This window comes from Sinocyclocheilus rhinocerous, unplaced genomic scaffold (assembly GCF_001515625.1).
Source record: "Sinocyclocheilus rhinocerous isolate Xijiao unplaced genomic scaffold, SAMN03320098_v1.1 scaffold356, whole genome shotgun sequence".
Classification (NCBI taxonomy): Eukaryota; Metazoa; Chordata; class Actinopteri; order Cypriniformes; family Cyprinidae; genus Sinocyclocheilus; species Sinocyclocheilus rhinocerous.
In genome coordinates this window covers 2043-8818 of record NW_015647018.1, presented here as the reverse complement: position 1 = coordinate 8818, position 6776 = coordinate 2043, and the positions used below count along the sequence as shown (strand labels likewise).

General features: G+C 38.5%; 1 protein-coding gene and 1 pseudogene across 1 annotated transcript in view; both read right to left on the bottom strand.

Annotated features, from left to right (window-relative positions):
- The window catches only part of LOC107708269 (gastrula zinc finger protein XlCGF57.1-like), a 28418-nt gene extending 22081 nt beyond the window's left edge, over positions 1–6337 (bottom strand). Inside the window, exon 1 of the mRNA XM_016512455.1 lies at positions 6252–6337. The gene's annotated coding sequence lies outside the window, so the exon portion shown is untranslated. The remainder of the gene's footprint in view (positions 1–6251) is intronic.
- Positions 344–4466, bottom strand: LOC107708267 (uncharacterized; annotated as a pseudogene).
- Positions 6338–6776: the final 439 nt, after the last annotated feature.

Sequence of the window (6776 nt, the reverse complement as noted above, 5' to 3'; positions counted from 1 at the left end):
CTTAAAAAGGGTGGTCTGGGGTACGGTTCAAGTGAACTCCGGTACGGTTCGCTGCTGATGTGAACGCAATCGTACCAAATCACGGAAGTGAACCGCTATTAATGACGTATTATTTGATAAAAATGTGTGTTTGTGTGTGTTTCACTCACTTTCTTGACGAGCGTGACTGATGCGCTGCAAGCACAGAGCTGTATATCTAATTTCTGTTCACCTTCAGAGTACTTTAGAGCATTTGCAGTACATTCGTAAGGCAGACGTAAGTGCCGTTATGTACTGAAGCTTTGGAAACAAAACCAACGGTTCAAAAACATAAATATAAAATTGAAGAGAGCCTTTGGGGGTTGGGGCTCGGGGGGCAATCGAACTCGGGTTCAGACCAAGCAATCGAACCAAGTGTGAAAGCACCCTTAGATTGTGCTTGTGAACAACTGAATATTTAACAGTCTGTATAGAAATATAAGAAAGTACAAGATGAATCATAGACTGTGCTCGTATGCAAAACAAAGACACTGATGAAAAATAAATGCTTATGTGTCCATTGACCATGTGCCTGTGTTTTAGTCATTACAGGTTTCTGGCATATCGCTCCTTTGTGAGCTGGTGCTGGGGTTTCCTTGGCCGTCGGGTACGTGTCGTGATTCCAGCCTGTGTAGGCAGATATGTTGGTTTCAGACCAGCTGTTGATTAAATCTGGACACCATGGTGGAGATGACCTCCTCCTTGTCTGGCCGCTCATACTCCGCACACAGGTCTGGTGGTATGGGTATCTTCAGTACCTCATCCATGTATGGAGCAGGGTCCACAAAAACATGCTCAAATATTAGGTCCTGCAGGTCATCCAAGTACCCTGTGCAATAATACAAAATGTATTTGTAAATAGTAAACGGTTGTACCCTAACTTACAAGAAAACGCGCAATAACACCCGTTAATTTCTATTTTAATTTATAGTAATAAAAACAAAAGTTACTTACTGAATGTTGGTGGTGTCTTCACTTGTTTGACCGTGCATTGTCCTTTCCTGGCCTTTGGAAAGTTCACTCTGAATAGTGGATGTCCTGTTGATTATGTTGCTTGTGCACGGCCAGCATTTTCATTGTAATGAAATGCAGCCAGGTATAGTCTGCAAGTGCACAGACACAATTCAGGAAAACAGCCTATATTGATGTAAAGTTATTTTAACAGCAATTACTTCACCTGCACAACATTCCAAGAAATGGGAACACCACATTTTTGGGGGCAAAACGTAGAATGACGCAATGAAACGACTCCAAAGATGAAGTCTGGTGATGCGGACTCAGTTTGGTGACGTCCTTCAAAATCCGCTTGTTTGTCACGACTTTCTCCAGCTTGTAGAATGCCTGAGTTCCTATGAAAAAGGATCAAAAATACTGGATTACTTACAAATAATAATTTTAATTCTAGGTTATTTATACTTCTACTGACAGTCCCTTATTTTTGTAAATGGAGTGTTGCAAGTAAGTATTCTTTTTCACAGTATCATACCGGCAACAAGCCACTTTGGATCCTCATGTGTGTGTATGTCCCTGACATGGTTCAGAATCGAGCTCCATTTAGCCACTCTTTCTGGTCCAGTGGTTGAAGATGCTGCAGTCCAGTAAATGTGGTTTTTAATGCTTCTCAGCCATTTCCGTAATTTTCCACAGTCTTTCAACTTGCAAATGTTTCCAAGTTGCCTCGCAATCCCTGTAAATGAAAATATAGACAAGCATTTTACCACTGAGAGTAAATACAGTGACGTTCAGAGTTTGCCAGTACTAAATATTCGTGTTATGGCTGGCCAGGTGTACATAGAAACTGTCACAATTTCTTACATTTCATATTACACCTACTTATAAATCATACAAATTCAATAACATAGTTTTATAAGGAATAACACCTTTTTCGATGCTCCACACATCATAGAACTGGTTGATGTTACGTTCTCGGAGGAGTTATTCAGTTACAATACACTCAAGAGTAACACCACGAGCTTCCAACAGGGCAAGGCTCCTCTGTAATCCTTCTTTTTCCATATGGTAGCTTCCTTCCACTTCGTTACTCTGATATAGACAAGTAGGGAACGAAACAATTATCTTAAGACAAACCTGAAGTGAAAAACAAACTGGGCACACCTCAAACAGCTCCATAACGCAATTTTCGTAATTTATGAATGGGACAAGATGCTTGAGCACTAAGAAACAAAAACACGTATTGGGTAAGCAATATTAAAAACAAAAGTCACAAAATAAATTATTAATAATAATAAAAACTTCTGATCCAGGGGTGTTAAACTCAGTTCCAGAAGGGTCAACAGGCATACCTGAAGTTTTAAAACTTTTAAATGCATACCTCTGGTTTTTAGCGACCCGGGACATCATTCTCTACCCTCTCCCTCTTTCATTTTTTAAAGTTAGACATCAACTTCCTTAGTATTCCTCAATCTATTAATTATAAACAATATAACAAGAAAAAAAAAATAGTAAGATATAAAAGAATGCCTGTTTTCTGATTCATTTTTTGTAAAAAAAAAAAAGTGTATAGGGTCGCTAGAGATCCGAGGTATGTAAATGTGTGTATTTTTTCATAAGCCAACTATATTTACATATCTGATGACTCAATATGTGCAATGCATCTTTTTCCCTCAAGGTGGCACTTTTTGATACACAATAATGAACAAAATCAATGAAATATAAATGTCACTGCCATTTGATGCTGGATGTGGTGAATAAGCTGCCAGTGATCAAATTGAATATGAAGTCATTGAAAAACGATAGTTTTGAAAATATGGTTGAGATGGCGAATATGAGCCAGATGCTGGATGTACTGTGGAAGTGCGCTCTGACGATGACAGCGATGGTAAAATAATTTGCTCAGATTGAACCATTCTAAGCTTCAAAAGGTAACCAAATATGTTTTATTTTATTCTTTTGTAATTGTTATTAAAATATCAGGTGAAATTTATACCATTGCAGCAGTTAGAGATCCATCCGTGTTGGATATATAGGCCCGGGTCACTAAAGACCCGAATATGTAATAATGATTGGCGAAACATTCATGCATTTAAAGGTTAAATGAGCCTTAGGGACTTGATTAGCTGGCTCAAGTGTTTCATAATGGTTGCAGGTAAATTCTGCAGTGCTGTGGCCAACAAGGAACCGAGTTTGACACCCTTGTTCTAAACCATATGCACAGTTTTGGAACTTACGACATGTCTGCTGTCTCCGTTAAAGTTGTGTCAAATGTATCAAATGTAGAATCTTGCTCTTCAGGTGCTACTATAGATGATGTGTCCATTAGGGTTTCTTCGTCATCCTCTTCCTCCAGTTCCACATGAGGTCTCTCTGATGGCCTCTTTATAGGTGTAGAGGACATAAATATTACACCAGCTGCTGGTGAAAACGAACTGTCAATGTCCAAAAAAATTCTCTGTGGTCTGGACACCTGTAATGTACAAAGTAGTTGTGTCTTATGGTGTGTTCACACCAGACGCGAATGTAATTATTCGCGGGAGTAGCTTACATACAAAGTCAACGCAAAGGCGCGAATAGAGGCGAATTCGTGCCGGGCGACGCGAATGACGCGACGCGTTTGCCGCGAGCGCACGATATTCGCCTCAATCGCGTCTTCCGCGCAAGTTCAAAAATTATGTAACACACACACACATTAAGGGGTCATATGATGCGATTTCAATTTTTCCTTTCTCTTTGGAGTGTTACAAGTTCTTGGTGCATAAAGAAGATCTGTAAAGTTGCAAAGACTAAAGTCTCAAATCCAAAGAGATATTCTTTATTAAAGAGTCAGCCACACCTACCTAAAACGGCTCGTTCTAACATATCTACTTAACATTTCCGTTACAAGCTTGAGGAATTTGGCCAATCACAACGCACTGGATAGCTGGCCAATCAGAGCACACCTCGCTTTTCAGACCGATAAGCTTTGTAAAAATCTACGCGTTTCAGAAAGGCGGGGCATAGAGGAGAAACAATAATGTCCAGTATGTGGAAAATAATGTTTTTTTTTTACCTTAAACCGCATAAACACATTGCATTACACCAAATACACCAAATAATGTTATTTTTAGCAGCATCATATGACCCCTTTAATACAGGATCCTAACGTTAATCATCCTCCTCTGGATGGTGCTGTGAACCCAGACACGTTGGCATTTGGCTTTCCATTGTATTTGGGACTTTTTGACAACAGGTACAAAACAGCGATTGTCGTTATCTCCATCATGGTTGATCGCGCTGTTTTTATTCGCGCAAGTGACACGAAAAACATCCCGCAAGTAATCTAGAGCGAGTGACGCGATGCGCATATTCGCTTCGCGTCTGGTGTGAACGCACCATTAGTTTTATGTGACAATGATTGTGTAACAAGACTAGTTATAGGTCCTCTGTATAAGCAGTATCATGTAATACATAAACATACCTGTACTACTGTAGTGAGCATGAAGCGTCTTCATTGATAACCGCTGTCTGTCTGGCAAGTAATATCCCTTGTTTGGCTGCTCTGTTCTGATGTGCTGACCTTTGCAAATAAGCATTCCACTATTAGTACAAGCCTGATATCTTTACAGAACACATACTTGATTTAAGAGTCAGTCATCTGATTGTACTGTGCATAATAAATGAGCATTTATGAATTACACAGACGGAGCATAGCGCGATAAAAATAACAACATAGCTGGTCTCATGGTGCCATTGCGTGCTATCACAAACTTTATAAGTCCCACATATGATTATGAGCTTGACAAATTCACATTTTTAACTCCCACATTCCTATTCACGATCATTCTGGTAGCACGTGAAGGCAGCGTCAGTGAAAACAGACAGACAATGGTAGCTTTGGCAACATTAGCCTTAAAGAGCGCCAAGAAGCTCTTTCAGAAAGGCAATTTGGAAAACAAACGCGTGATACTTACTTCTTCTGGAGGTGTAGCTGGATCACGAACAGTTGGCACTGCTCCATCCTTCAGGAGCAACTTTTGTGCAAAACCTGCTTTATACTGACCCTCATTCACAAAGCAGTCCGGTGTAAAATGATTCGCGCAGACATAAACGAATTTCGGTAGAGGGCGCATTTTCTTCGAAAACAAAATTAATCCACCTCGTCTTCAGCGGCTCAGATTTCGGGAGTAAATGGAGAGAGCTATGTGGATTCATACATCCAGCTACAGAACACCTAATACGCTTGGGAGACATTCTCGTCAGTGCACCAATGCAACTCGCTTTTGCGGTTCTACGTTAAAACGGCAGTGTCTTGTCAACTTTCGTGGGCGGGGCCTGTGGCTAACGTGACGTCACATTAGAACCAATGCTGAAAACAGGTCGTTGGGAGACACTGCTTATGATTTATGGGGATTAAAAAAAGGGAGTGGGTGGATTTTTTTATCACTTTAGGGTGGTTATGTACACACTACCAACACACATTTATGTCCAAACACCATGCAAAAGTGAATTTTGCATAATAGGTCCCCTTTAATGACTTTATTTGCAGTTGGTTTTTAGTTGTTCTTTTTGTATTTACACAGTTTTGAACAGATGACGTCAGTGATTCAAACCAGTGAATCATTTTTTAAAGCAATTCCAAAAAGCACCATTTCTCCACCAATACTTTTTAAAATTGAATTTAAAAGTTACAGTTGGTTCTGAAGACTTACTACTTCTTTAGACAAACGACATAAAAATCAAATAAGGATTTAATAATACGAACAATAATAATAATCATTATATACTAATAATAACATATATAAATAATACATTACATAAATTAAAGGGGCATCCCGACCCAAACATATATTAAATTAACAGTTTCTTGAGCTTTTATAAATGTATTTATTCAAAATGTTACAAAATCAAAATCAAATTCAAGGGCTAGTTTGGAAAATGGGCAAAATGGCGTTTCCAAAACAAAAACAAATCATTTTTATACATTTTCTTTGACATCTACATTACCTCTATATTAACTAACATTACAGTAAAACCGTAGATTGGTTCAGGGCTACTTTAAATTTCATTTTAATGACCAGAAATGGTGACATGTCGATAGAAGAACAGAGAAAAAATAATAACGAATAAACCTATTTCCACAGAAAGAGCAACTGTAATCTTGTAAAATGATGCACGAGCAGCTTTTCTTTCACTCATTTGCTGACGCGCAAATAACGCCAGATAAATCATTACAGTCTTACATTAAACAATAATTAAACCAAATACATCGCCGGAAAATAGCGTTGAAAAACACAAACCTTCCTTCAGCAGAATCACAGATGGAGGAGCGCGGCGCAGCCGTATGACGTCACACTACCATACCAAAATAAAAGTCCCGTCCAAACGCTAAAATGTCAAAAGTTTCAATAATGAATTGCGTGGCACGTTTAGTATTTAAGATTCTTTCTAAAAGGCGAAACAGTCATGTTTAAACCCAGAAACCATTTATAGCAAGGGTATATTATCAATTAAAAATAAATATTAATTAGGGCCAACAAATGCAACAATAAATAGGAAATGTGTTACTTATTTATTGTTGCATTTGTTTGTTTTTGTGCTGATTATACTGTGTTTTTCCTGGTATGACAGAAGACATCTTTAACAGCTTCCTCTTGCTGTCACAGTGCAGCATTGCCTGTGGAAATGCAGTTATGTAGACCGTTTTGTCCACTTATAACTTAAATTCAGATGTTTTTGATACAGTACCTATATTACAGTGTTCTTACATTACAGTGTTTTAATAATATGAGTGTTTTCGATAATACCCCATAAAATATTAAATA